This window comes from Perna viridis, chromosome 14 (genome assembly GCF_037379345.1).
Source record: "Perna viridis isolate PV_CMFRI_1.1 ecotype Kerala chromosome 14, ASM3737934v1, whole genome shotgun sequence".
Classification (NCBI taxonomy): Eukaryota; Metazoa; Mollusca; class Bivalvia; order Mytilida; family Mytilidae; genus Perna; species Perna viridis.
Window position 1 is genome coordinate 27,384,957 of NC_142458.1, and position 15,474 is coordinate 27,400,430.

A 15,474-nucleotide genomic window follows, 5' to 3' on the forward strand; every position below is an offset into this window, starting at 1 on the left:
TTTGGCATACGTTATAGCCGCTGCATTTAATAGGATTATCTAGAAGCGAAAAAAATTTACAGATAGATATTTTATAAATCCAATTAACCGGAATAAATGAACGCAACAATTAATTGACATAAAATTAATATAAAGAGACGAAGCTCATAGCTTACTGTAGCCTGGCATTGTACATTCCCAAATGATACGTATTTAAAGGTGTAATTAAGTAATAGGTGGCTTTGAAGCTGAGGGCTACTAGGGACGATACAAAAGACATGGAGGACGACAAATTTAAATTCGCCTCAATCGCGAAGGAGACAAAACGTACATAAATGTCAATGATGACATAATCAGACATTGCTCAATGATACAATTTAGAGACATAACATATCACAAGGTATTCATGTAGCACTTTTGATGTATACCCTTTGTATATTTGTACAAGTAGTTCAGGTGAAGTGAGTTGTTTTACAATTAAGAAAATAAAGAGCTTCGCGTACCGCAGCATGTCGAATATCGTTATATAAAGGATTAATACGTGCAGGAATCTCTTACCCATTCTTTTACGGTAATATTTTACACAAAGCACATATATTCCTTCGTAAGGGATATAGTTATGATATTGTTGTCATAAGGATAGCATTAGCATTGATTCTCTCAAAGGGTCCTTACATAGATATGAGTATAAAACACTATTATATTTAAAAGCAGTTTTTGGAATAATATGGGTCGTGCCCTTATTGTATGACTTATAATGTACCGTAATTCTCAATCTCGAATGTGAATAATTGGGATTGATTGTACATACGATGGGGACATAACTTCTGGTAGGCTCAAAATGGTCCGGAGTTTGAATGTCAGTGAAATGCTAGTAATCCTTATTTAGTACATTTTTGTAGGTTATATTTAGTATCTTTATTTCCGTTGTTACAAGGGGCCCAGTCCTTTTTGGTATATGTTTTTAAGTGTGTTTAATTACTTGAGTATATAAGGGCAACTCTTTCGTTGTACCTCTGTATAATGATGGTTTAGGGCCAGATGCATCTTGCCATTTTTTGTTAGCGTTTCCTCATTGTTCACTGAAGACCAATGACCAAAAAAATACAGACAGGGATTTTCATAAGGAATTTAGTAAAAAAACTTCTCTACAAAATAAATTCTATGCTGATTTTACGGTGCAGACTAAACGTTCGTGATTTTTGGTCTAGCTTTGCCTTCCAACGATATCTGCCGCTTTCCAAAATTAAACTGAAACTGAATGGTTAATCTCAAACATTTTGAACGACAATTAAATATGTAAGATCAGTACTGCATCTTCATTTAATTGTTAATCATACAAGAATAATATTTACATCAGCTTCACTTTTATTCTGATATAGTTTGGTTTAATACAAAGCCTAGAACAACTGACTGTTGCTATAGAGATGATATTAATCCAACACTCCGGCTTCACAAAATTCGAAACAACAATCTCTATACTCATTATGTGGATCTGCATAAACTTGCTTACCATCCGAGGCTTCGCAGAGGATCCTAAAGTTATTTCGTTTGACGAGGTCTACCAATTGTTTTCCTACTGCCTGCTCATTTATTGGAGCTCTGCAACAATATGTAGAATATGTGTTCATATTTGTCTCTCCAGTATTATCGTGTCTGATGGTAAAGTATAGGGACAATGATATGGCATATGTAACTAACCCAAGACATGTCCCGAGGGCAATCAATCCAGTTGAATACTTTGCATGTCGAGAAGCCTTCGCGAAATCTTTCTGCTTCCAGTTTTGTTTGGCTGAAACTGTATATTAAACAAATCAATCACGAATGACATTTCAAAGCTCTTCTTTAAAGTAACCAAATTTTTGTGAACGAGTTCATGATATCGACCGTAATAAAGGAAAGAAGTTTATGATACATGTATCGAGAAACAGATACTTCCATGACAACAATGTATCACGTGTGTTGCAGGCTATAGGAAGAATTTAATAACAATTAGTTTCAAATTATCCTTATCAAGAGTTCGTAGATATGATGTTAGGGTTGAATATGTGAAATGCTACAAATGAAAGAATGAGTCATAATTATACATTTCATTATTGGTTTACCGCACGCGGTACCAATGACGAATATTGATTAAATCAGTTTTCTTTTCCTTTCCTGTATTTGTATCACATAATCTTAAATTTAAATAAAGTATACAAATCCTGTTTTATCTTACCAGTAAAATATAAAGCGAAGAAACCACAGATATGGTTGAACAAAAGAGTAATAATAAAAGAAAATACGGCAAGATTTCGTGGAGGTTTTGGTGACGTTGATGCTGGTGCCACTTCCGGCTGCTCGTTTTCTGCATTTATCCTGTAGTCGACAGAAGTCATTCCTACAGTAAAAATAATTTAAAACTATAAAAGTTATTTAAAAATTGGATACAGACAGAATAATTACTTTTTTGAAAAGATTGTATGCTACGTATGGACTGCATCTTTTTCATCTACACAAAGTTTTCTCGCAGATTAACACGTTACAGAACTGCATTCTTTGTAAAGGTACATGTGTCTCGGCTTTCAAAGAAAAAAATAAATCCTTTATTCAGATCTAGACGTGCTTTTCAATGTAAGTTCTTGCATTATTTTACTTAGACTATTTGAAAATCGAGATAGTAAAATCCGCTTACATGTGACCAAGAATTGATATTAGTTATACAGTACTTACCGCTCAGAGCACAAAAGGTTTTTTATATACTCTATGATCTCGATACTTATCCAAAAAGACAAATCTTGAACTATAAAGCCCGCATATTAAAGACCATCAGTTAAGCTACCTTAGAGTACCGCTTATGATATAAAAAAATCACAAATTATTTTTCTTTCAAAAATAATAAAGTAAATGTTTGTCTCTTGATTAAAAGCCATGATAAACCAAGTTCAACAGTTTAATGAAGTTTTTACTTATGTATTATAGAATCTACATAATTATTACCACAAATATAGGGAAACCTGATGGTGAGATACGGTAAATATCTTTACACGTTTTTGCTAATGTTAAGCCTGTCCAGGTCATTAACTACAAGAAACCTCGGGGTCGCTGTTGCTTCTCGGGTGATCGATTGAACTCGTCCATTTCAAATACTAAAAAACATAGTTTAAATTAATTCACAAATAATTACATTAACTGTGAATTTCATAAAAAAAATATATGCTAATCTCATTGGATAATCGGCTATACATTTGTATGTTTCATGAGTTGATGAAACACTCTATTCTATTAATGTACTAGCAAAAGTAATTTCATAAATTCCAATTAAAAGTTAATCCTTAAACACTCCTTGAGACGTTTAGTTTTCCCGCACGTACAATATTTAAATGCAAGCTAAACACTCACCAAATGCAAGATTAACGAACACTTCTATCAACGATCACTCCCAGCGTGCGTTTAAACACACGAAAGCTGAACGATGAAAAATAATTATATATACATATATTAATAAAGAAAGAAAAAATCGAAAATAGAATTAATGAGAATACAAAAATAATAATAATAATAATTTTTGCGAAAATATATAAACAGCAGTTGAATAATGCACTAATGAATGTACAAAGATAAGGAACGCTTCTATTGTGCGTTAAAACGAACGCTTCCAGTGTGTGTTGCATTAAAATAGATGCTCCTATCATGCGTTTACACGAACGCTTCTATACCGTGCGTTTATCATGCATTTAAACGATTTGTTAACGATCAACGATGCACGAACGCTAAAATGGGAAACGTGATAATTTCGAGGAGTGTAAGTGCATTACTTTCTTTTAATTATTCAATTTTTTTTTTTTTTTTTTTTTTGGGGGGGGGGGAGGGGGGCATCCATATTCTAATACAGTATTAAGCTTTGGGCATTGAAGTGTATTATCAAGATTTTACATCTTGTACATTATTCATTGTATATCTAGTATATTGTCTAGATAAATAAGTATACTCCCATGTTTGGTATATCTACGATGATTTGATATAGAGTACTGAATTACTCTATTTTAGTTAGGCTTATTGATGAGCAGAAAATACATATTTTTATGAAGTTACAGACATTTATTTTGAAGGGCAGAAGATTTATAAATGATTTATTTTTCTTTTTTTTAATGCTATCATGTTACTCTCTCATTACAAAGATTTATATTGTATACAATTTTCTTTAATGCTTGTTCACACTATAATTGTAAATTGTTATTTCAATGTATGAAAAGTTTGTGAATATGTTAAACTGGAGAATGACTTGTTTCCTGATCCTTTCGGATATGTTTTGTTCTCTAATAATTCATACTTGTTTTCTAAATAAATAGGTTAAAACTATGATATAGAAACTCCAGTCCAGGGGGAGCAACCCTAGCTTACCAATGAACTAATATTAAAACAGAACTTTTAATATTACAATTGAACTACTTAAAGTACGATTATTTTCTATTTGTCAACAAAAACATCTAAATCAAACATTTTGATGAATACTTTACTCCTAATAAAAACATAAATGACGCATTTCCCGATAAAACATAAATTAAATTAACTCGGCAAAATATTGTTTTTTATTCATACTGATTAAGCTGCAAATAATGTTGTTATTTGACGTAAATTTTACGCTAAATTCTACAAAAAGAAATTAGTAATACACCGACATTCCATCTGACTAAATGCACAGAAAATGAAATTGTGATAACACAAACTCGTCGCTACCTCTTTGTAAGGTGAGCCTAGTAGCGTAAAAATCTTCTATGTACTAGCTTAAAAAAATTCAAAAATCACATTATGATTATAGACTTATTTTTTCTTCTAGTCATTGCTTAACAACCAGACTTTCTATTTTACTTATTGAAACTGGAGTGTGATCGGTACTATAAAACCATTTGTAAAAAACCTTATAAAATAGTAAAAATCCGTTCAAAGTTTTGCTTTTTCTACCCTATACACTACACTTCCACATAATCTCATACAACAAAAGTTCGCGTTTAATTCTTATCAAATGGTCATAATTATTAATAATTTGTTCGAATTCTTTTAAATCAGTTTTTTAGTAACGAGAAGCATAAAAATTTTTGGATATGCTTACAGCACTCGAATTCCTGTTAGACAATATTTTCGTACGCTTTCGCGAAACCGTATGTCGTCAAGTTCTTGAAATTCCCATGCAGTCCAATTGTGCACTCTTTCTGTATTGTTACGAATCATAGTTTATGGCGAAAATAAATAAAGACTCTTCCATACTGCATTTGGTCGAAAACATTAATAACATGTGAAGAAATGTTATAATATCTTGGCTCTTAACAACGACGAATTCAACATTTATACTATAGATACATATCAGACAGAACTTTATTTGAAAGAGTAACCATGGGAACCGAGGTTATGGCGGTAATCAAAAGAATGTAATCCAGGGACAAAGACCAGACATGGGAAACAGACATACACAACAAAGAACACAAAGTAACTAAAATCATACATAAAACGTAACAAAAGCAAATGAGCAACTTGGACTCCACTTAAAACTGGGAGCAAGGACCAGGTGCACCGGTAGGGTAAGCGTCCTCTGCTTTTCTAGAAACACCCGCCAAGTTGCTCATAAAAAGTCCGGGGTAGACAAACGAGGAAAGAAAAACTATGCCCCGTTGAATAAATCACTTTTCATGGTGCAGATGGATACACCATAACGACCATAACGATCCACGAGTTCCTAATGATGCCCATAAAACTTCTGTAGTGATGACTTCAATATTGTAGCAACATAACCCTGCTCCAGAAGCCAGGCAATTACTACATCATGGTTTTCGATATCACAAGCTCGTAAAAATATTAGCGAAATTTTTCAACCGAATCAATGAACTCCTTCTCAAATACAGATGTACTTGTAAAGGATTAGTTCGCGCGGGTATATCTCTCTCACTTATTGTTTTACGGTAATATTCTACGCAAAGCATGGAAAGCTCGATACTCGCCACATAAGGTATCAAAACCTTTGAAAAAGCTCATCCGTAAGGAATATAGTTATGATATTGTTGTCAAATAGTTAGGGATATATTTTTTTTGTATTATCATTGATTCATGGGGTCTTTACATAAAATTAAAACTCTATATTTAAAAGCAGTTTTTGGCATGACATAAGTTGTGTCCTTATTGTGTGACTTATGATGTACCGTGATTCTCAACCCCGCATGGGAAGAATATGGATTTATTTTATATACGATGGGGATGTAACTTTTTGTAGGAATAAACTGGTCTGGAGTTTGAACATGTTGAATGTCAGTGAACTGCTAGTAGTCCGTGTAATTCCTATTCAGTTTCTTCATTTCAGTTGTAACAATAGACTCAGACCTTTTCGAACTGAATTGTAGGTGTGCTTAATTGTGTAATATATTTTCCACAGTAACCAGATTTTAAAGGGACAGAGTTGTAATCACGCCAAAGTGCTTTAACCCCGCCGCATTGTTTGCGCCTTTCCAAAGCCAATAATTTCTTGCCATCTGCATATCCTGTTTTGTTTTCACCTTTAGTTTTTTATGTAACTTGAGTATATATTGGGCAACTTCTTCTCCTCAGTAGCTGTTTATAATGATGTTTTTGGAGCCTGCAACAGCCTACCCTGTGGATTTCCTCGTCGTTCATTGAAAACCAATGGATGGCCTTGGGCTGACATTTTCATCCCCGCGCGTTTGTTGTCTCTTTGATATATACACCACTCCTATTCTCATTATTTCCCTGCCTGGTCGTTGTTCATGGATTTCATTCTTTTGATTTCTATTAGAATCTTGGGTCCGTTGATTACACTATAATAATACAGAATAGTGCCGAAAGAGGCTGGGTAGGACCGTGGAAGTATAATATATAGACTAAACGATACGCCAATCAAGTAGCCAATTATCAGATACCATAGTTGTTCATATGTCTAGATATTATTCTTCCATGACAGGACTTGAAGCTTTTGTCGGTTACCGGTTTGTGTGAAGGGAATAATAATTTGGTTGTACGGAGCTATGTTAAACAAAACCATGCCTGCCGTGAAATAAAAATATCTGAACGAGATATAAATACTCCTTTTATCATGTAATATAATTTCAGGGTCAAACATAAATTTCCGTCCTTCCCCTTAACTCCTAATTCAAATAACCTGTTTGTTTCATAAGAGTCAAGTATCACAAACATAGAGTTATAAAATCCTATGTTCATACCACATGTTCAAATACATAATTATTAGAAATTCATGGATATTATGTTGACCCTATTCTGAATAGAAATTAGTCAATCTTAATTGCACCATTCTAACATATAACTATATCAATCGAAAGCTGACGAATAGAAGTTTTCGAAAATGTCGGTCGTAAACATTTTTTTTTATTGTGGGATTTTAGTGTCTAAATTGTATGTGGACTGTATACCACTTACTCCTGGTCCGATTTGATTTACTATCCCTTCATTTTCCCACATCCGGAGTCAACCTTCGACTGGTCACTGGGGCGACGGATATAGCGATTAGGCGAAATCGCCACTATACCCTATGATAAGACAAATGAAAATGCTAACTCTTATAATAATATAAAAGCCTCCAGTTTCCTAACTTGGGACAGACTCAAAAGATGTAACAAGGCTTAAGTAGTTTAATAGGCACAACTCACTACTTATAGCAATGCATGCAACAAAATGCATCATAGCACTAGATAAAACTCTATCTTAAAAAAGTGTCGCATCTAAAGTATGAATAGAGGCCCTAATAAATCAAACTGAAAACTGTATTAATACATGACTACAGACCAGACTTCAACTGAACTGATCGAAAAAAATTATGCCTCATTATGTGTCCTGATAAAATGGGTGTAACATATTCTATTTAATTTCCATTAAAAAAAGTGCAGCCTAATTGCGCCAAATTATATATCTTCGCAGTTGAGTTTCGCCACAAAAAGACTACCAATTGCGCCAGTTTGCTTGTAAAATATCTTTAGATCTTTATCCTTTTATCACGTCATACAATTTCAGGGTCAAACATAAATTTCCGTCCTTCCCCTTAACTCCTAATTCAAATAACCTGTTTGTTTCATAAGAGTCAAGTATCACAAACATAGAGTTATAAAATCCTATGTTCATACCACATGTTCAAATACATAATTATTAGAAATTCATGGATATTATGTTGACCCTATTCTGAATAGAAATTAGTCAATCTTAATTGCACCATTCTAACATATAACTATATCAATCGAAAGCTGACGAATAGAAGTTTTCGAAAATGTCGGTCGTAAACAATTTTTTTTTATTGTGGGATTTTAGTGTCTAAATTGTATATGGACTGGATACCACTTACTCCTGGTCCGATTTGATTTACTATCCCTTCATTTTCCCACATCCGGAGTCAACCTTCGACTGGTCACTGGGGCGACGGATATAGCGATTAGGCGAAATCGCCACTATATCCTATGATAAGACAAATGAAAATTCTAACTCTTACTTTAATATAAAAGCCTCCAGCTACCTCACATGGGACAGACTCAAAAGATGTAACAAGGCTAAGTAGTTTAATAGGCACAACCCACTACTTATAGCAATGCATGCAACAAAATGCATCATAGCACTAGATAAAACTCTATCTTAAAAAAGTGTCGCATCTAAAGTATGAATAGAGGCCCTAATAAACCGAATAGAGGCCCTAATAAACCAAGCTGAAAACTGTATTAATACATGACTACAGACCAGACTTCAACTGAACTGATCGAAAAAAAAATTATGCCTCATTATGTGTCCTGATAAAATGGGTGTAATATATTCTATTTAATTTTGTTTAAAAAAGTGCAGCTTAATTGCGCCAAATAATTTACCTTCGCAGTTGAGTTGCGCCACAAAAAGACTACCAATCTCGCCAGTTTGCTTGTAAAATATCTTTAGAGGTAGTGATATCAAATATTTCACAAACAAATATGAAAATAAAATATATATTAAACTAATTATGGCATCGACTTTTGTTTTCATGAACACAGGCCACAGCATAATATATAATTATACATGAAGCCCGGGAGCACCATTACATCAGCTGTTTGTTCATGTAAGGAAGTTGAAAAGGATGCATTTCTTATTTAGAAAACAACAATAATCTGTCGGATGAATTTACAGGACGGCAATTTGTGCCATGAGCTACAAAAAACACTAATAATTATGAAAGTAAAACAAAAACAACAACAACCAAAAACAGTGCCTTTAAAAACTGAATACAGTTAAAACTTTTCAGGTCTAGTATTAAAATAACTTTTAGATAAACTATATATATGTATAATCCCAAGCCCGGAGGAGGGTATATGTTCATATGTTTCGATAATTTAATGTTTCGAGATATGTTAAATCAAATACATTATATATTATCATTATTATTGTGGCTTTATGACATATATGCCAGATATTTCATACCTTTCATGACCAGATTGATCAATCGAACTGATCTTGTATGTAGCAGGATTTTAATTGTGTTAGCTCACAGTAACAACAGACATGCCAACCCATTAAAACACATTAGTCTAACTTAAAGCCATACAGTCGTCACTCTTTATCTTATAATGCCTAACAAAGAAGTTCTGAAGTCCACGGTATGAGCAAACAGAGGATCGTAACCTCTTGCACGTTCACCGAGGCTCTCAGCAGTACACAGATGAATCTTTAGAAAAAATACCCACATTATTTCCAGTCACGATTCACCGAGTCTCTTTCTATTTCGATATCTAAATGACGAAAGAAAAGTGCGAAATATATTATAAAAAATACTCAATAAGATGCTGATATATGGGCCTCAAAGAAGGAACTCGACACCACAGATAGGATACCAACTGGCCTGTAGTTGCCTACCTCCATTGCCTGTTCTTTACGTGAAAAGGAACATCCTGGGCTGCTCTCAATGGACAGAAAATTGATCTGCCGAACAAGACATGTTTATAAGTTTATTAATAAATTTAACAATTAAAGGCTGGGCAATTTGTGATATTTTAACAGATAGCCCATCAATTCCAGTTGCTTTTTAAATTCAATGTGGATCCTGAAAAATTCGAAAAAAAATCTCTAGAAACCCTCCGTTCAAGAGAGTATTATTTGAATACAATAGCATTAAAACCTACGATTGTTTCAACTCTTTATACTTCTGTTCCTCATACTCAGTTCGATTGCCGACTCAAGAACATTATGCATCGTTGTTACCCCCCACAAAAGATGGTACAGATAGATACAAAAATGTTTGTTTTGTTTGTTTGTTTGTTGGGGTTTAACGTCCGAGCAGCAATATTTCAGCTATATTCAGACGATGAACATGAAACGGATGATTAAATGAACATGAAATGAAAAAAAAGAATGGGACACAAGGATAATAGGGTCGACAAATTTTGATTGCCAATGGAAAAAGGGGGGATGGGTAAGGTCGGGCAATTTAGCCTCCTGTGGCGGAGCGCAAAGGTTTCTACTCCTATCGAATACCACAGCAGGGTTCTTTAACGTGCGAGGAACGTGGCATCTTTCCCAACACGGTGCACCACTATGGTTTGCGGTCAGGTTTTCCGTATTATAGCCTGTCAACCCCAGCATGTAACACGCCAGGGGTACCCCATTCCACCACCTGGCGCACACATCCCAGCTGCTCTGTGGGCAGAGCGCCTAGCCCCGGCTAGGTTTCTGAGCACTATTTAGTCGCCTTTTACGACAAGCTTAGCGCTGCTGGAGGCCTATTCTTTTAACACCCGGAAAAATGTAGTTCTTGGTAGAGATTGCTCATATTTTGTAAAAAAATAATTCCAAATCATCTTCAATTATTTTGTCCAGTGTGGTGGACTCGTTTTTCCACAAACGGTCGGCATTCCAATGGGAACAATTTGTGCATGCTCCTAAACTTGCTGACCTATTCCTTCACTCTTTTGAGGCTGACTTTATAGTTGATTTGATCCAAAAGAATGAATATCGTTTAGTTAGATCCTGTTATCTCACTTTCCTTTATATAGATGACGAATTAATAGTTAAACAATCCTAGTTTCGAGGATTTGATATCACAACTCATACGTTATGCCAGAGCTTGCCGTTACTACGCGGACTTTTTGTATTACGTTAGAGTTCTTATAATTACGCTTCAGGAGCATGGTATAAGGTTGCTACAAGATTAAAGTCATCACTACAGAAGTTTTATGGTCGTCATTATGAACTTGTGGATCGTTGCGGTGTATCCATCTGCACCAAGAAAACTAATTTTTCAACGTGCCATAGTTTCCTCTTTCGTCTACACTGGACTTGGATTTTATAAGTAACTCGGCGGGTGTTTCTAGAAAAGCAGAGGATGCTTACCCTACCGGTGCAGCACCTGATCTATGCTCCCAATTTTTAGTGGTGTCCGAGTTGCTCATTTACTTTTGTTACTTTGTATATATTATTTTGGTTATGTTGTTGTTCTGTTTTCCATGTCTGGTCTTTGTCCTTGGATTACATTATTTTGATTACCCTATAACCTTGGTTCAGTTGAATACTCTTTTACTGTAATTAATTTTATTAATTTGTACATGAACAAAATCTGTTTTAGTTCCACGAAATTTTAAGTTCTCTTGAACACAAGTATTTCCTTTAATTAATATAATGCTAGAATGTTCTTCATCAACTTCTCAACTATTATTTCCAATATATTGGGTTCATTTCACAAAAAAGTTGTTAAATAATTTTGCTTCATTTTCTTCATCATTCACAATCTCATTGTTATTATAGATCAAAATGGCTCCCCTTATTATTTAGGAAGGGGTTAAGTGTAGGCCAAAAACCATTTTATTTGGGTCCTCGGGTGCATCTCTCTTTATTTTTAATTGATTTTCGTGATTTTTGTGACCAGGTTTCTTTGCACAGCATATTCATCCATTTTTTGTCGCTGGATCTATCATTTAGAAATTATTGTATAGCCTATGGCCGGATGAGCTAAAAGGGGAATCTAGACCTTAGTCAAGGGTGTAACGCCTGGAACCGCAGGTTAGGGTGTAGCGCCTGGTACAGCAGGTACGGTTAGTGCCTTACCAATGATTTTCGTTGGTACTGCAAACCGTACATAAAATTCATGTCAATTGAAAAATATGGTAATTTACTCGAAGATAAAACATCAAAAAACGTTCAAATATTTATATGCGTCCTTTCAGTCATGCCAATCGAGACTTTGGTGCTACGCTTCTGATAGTGGAAGAGTCAGTCTATGAAATTTTTTAAGGTTTATGTAAGTCGTCATATTATGTATTTGTTCATTAGGCGGGGGACATTTTCTACCGTCAAGTTCGCACGAGCAACTAATTGAAGTTGGTGAGTAAGATGCCATACTTAACTGTGACAGTTTGTTCTCTTGCATGGTCATAATGTTGTTCTACTAACCAAAATTTCTTTACAAGTATTTTGATTGTTTTGTAGTTAAATGTGGACATTTTTTTTACAAAAAAAGACCCTGATCGATAAGAGGAATAAGACGAAGGTTTTATGTACTTCTCTCTCCTAGAAAAATGTGTATAAGATGTGGCAAAGAAAACAGACAAAAACCAGACATTTTATTGCATTATCTAAGATTTCATACCGTGAGCTCATAATCTCCAGAAATCACTATCAAAGTGTTTGTTAAGTTTGCCTTGTTAAATGTAAGATATTAGCTGGAAAGAAAGCTTTGAAAAAATTGCGGGAAAATTGTCCGCATACTTTCCCATTATAAGCAGTCGAAAATATACCAGATACTTCCGGATAAATTTAAATAGCTTATCAGTTGTTTCTAGATGTATTGAATATGCTTGGGGCAAAAAAGAAAATAAATGATGTGCCACTTATGGCTGAATCATACATAGAATGGTACTTAACTAATTTGATCCGGTATTGTCTGGTCTGGTATTTACTTAATCACTTTTAAATTAATTTCTTTACTTACACCAGGTAAGATTCGCACAAAATATTCATATAGTACAATATTACCCTAAATTATTGTTCGCCTATCATGTGCAAGAGTCCTTGAAGTTTTTTTATGCGCAATTTAAACGTCATATTACCTCATTCTTGATCACTGTATAATATGTCTGATCAATTTTCTCGTCGCTCTTTACTTTTATATTATCGATAATATCCGATCTTACAGGCATGTCAAGTGAATTGTTTAAGGTTACGAGTATAACTTGTGATAAAGATGGGTCTGTATGGTAAAATTTTGCTTACAGTAAAATATAGTAACTGTTCTAGATTTTTGTTTGTGCTATCAGTTATTTGTATTACAAACTACAGTGTTTTGTAGATCCACTATTGACATTCAAAGTCAAGGACACAGCCACAGACACATAAAACCCCATTTTTTTCTAAAGAAAAACATAAAAAGAAAAATATTTACGTGTGTTTATAAAACAACGTTTAATACCGATTTTGTTTGATTACTTAACTTAATTTTTTTAAAGATGATTAAAATAATCGAAAAATTCCATGTTTTGATGCTAATGTGACAGTGGGGATGTGGAGGAGCAGCCGTTACGCTGTGCGTACATTTTGTGTAACAATCATATACATAAATATAGTTGTGTTTACTTTTCAATAACCAATAATTCATATTTAAACAATCCCCATATCAGTATATTTTCAAAATATCAATTTAAAAGTAGTTAATTACCCAAGTTTTGTTTTCAATCAATTGACCTAAACGGCAACATAATTGAATGACAATGTTATCCATTCAATCTCGTTTACAATCTAGTTATTTACCTAGTTACAAGACTCATAATTGATAACACGTCTACTTTTATACAATTCATTCATCTTACGTCCTTGTTGTTTAAAAATGCCTGTTCCAAGTACTTTTATCATAATGTAGTTCCTGGTTACGTCCTATTTAATGTTTTTTTTTAGATGAAGAATTGTCGTTGTTATTTCGTCTGTTGTCTGGTTTCGCTCAACTCGGTGAATTCTTAAAAAGTATAAATAGGTACATGTAGCTGTCTTTGTAAGAATCATGCAAAATCAGAAAAATGTGATATAACCCCAAAAAGGCTACATATTTTTTTCGACGCAGTCGATGTAGTTTCGCGTATTACCTTTTGACCTTAAAGACGCTCTTCCATGGAAACGCAAGTCACCTAAACGCGATTCTGTTTCCTGATTGGCCAAATACTGATAACTTAGTCCGGAAAAAAAACTGTTACAGTATCGAAAATTGAAATTGCGTGTCATGTGTTAATTCCTGAATGAAATGTAGAAAATTATAAGTAAAAAGAACAAATTTTATTTTACTGCGTCGGCTATCTTTTTTTCAAGATAGTACTTGTTATTTTTTGTAATTAAGTTGTTTTATCAGTCTATATTATGAAATATGTAATTATTCATTCAAATCTGCCTGCTCTTAGCAGATTCAATAGATTATATTGCATCTAGGAGTCAACTACAGAGTTATCTCCCTTAATTTTGAAATATACAGTGCATTTTATAGTTTTTACCTCGTAGGAAAACGGGTTATATGAACAAGTGAATTTTAGTTTCTGTTTTCTATGGCAATTTAAACAAAATATCAAAAATAAAAATATGTTGGTTTTTTACCCATGAATCACATTTTCGACGATTCTTAGCTAGAGTGCTACATTAAGCGTCATTTCTGGGACAATTATTCTGTCTCGGGAAATTTCGAAAGCAGTGGATCATGGATTCAGTTCGTGTATTGAGAAATGTATAAATACACTTAAACCTTCTTGTGTACAATTACAACACCATCATATTATGGATGGCTTAAGCATTGTCCATTTTTATACCGAAGAAAAGGGGTCTGGAATTATTTTGAAATAAAAATGTTTCAAATTTAAGCATTATTTTTTACTCTAAAAAACAATATTCAATATTATCCACATTATTTACATACTGAAAGAAAAGTTTAACCTCTGGCTGCTTTTGAACAAAAAATTATTGCGCGAAGAATAAAAATCAACAGTAAATCCCAGGATCCCTCCCACACACTTTTTCGAGAAAAAAATGGCCTAACGGGATATTTTCTAGTGTCTTATAATGGCATTGCAATGCACTGTTAATTAACATTTATGGGGCAGATACTTTGGTCAAAACCCTCAATGAATTTCTTCTACCCAGGACGTGACATGTTATGAACTGTTACAACTTGGCGGGCATTTCTAGATAAGTATACCCTACCGTTACACCTGGTCCATGCTTCCAGTTAAGTGGAGTGTGGATTACCCAATTACCTTTGTTTCTCTGTACGTGTTATTTTGGTAATTTTGTATTCTGTGTTATGTGTCTGTTTTCCCGGTCTTGTCTGTATTCTTTCCGCTCGAATTTTCGTTCCCTTGAATACCCTAACATACTGATGAACAATTTTCAAACATATCAAGTGATGCAGGGACCAGAAAGTAGTCATTTCAAATAAAGATGACTTTTTTAAGGGAATGTAAAATATCAGATCGGTGTTCTTTTTTTAAAAAGGAATTCTTCAGATTGTCCCCTTCCCCCAATTTT

General features: G+C 34.0%; 1 long non-coding RNA gene across 1 annotated transcript; it reads right to left on the reverse strand.

Annotated features, from left to right (window-relative positions):
* Positions 1-1,284: 1,284 nt before the first annotated feature.
* On the reverse strand, positions 1,285-14,028 carry LOC148598845 (uncharacterized). Its single transcript, XR_015918497.1, has 4 exons — positions 13,723-14,028; positions 2,959-3,107; positions 2,198-2,359; positions 1,285-1,777 (listed from the first exon to the last, which is right to left on the reverse strand). It is a non-coding gene; the product is annotated as an uncharacterized LOC148598845 (long non-coding RNA).
* Positions 14,029-15,474: the final 1,446 nt, after the last annotated feature.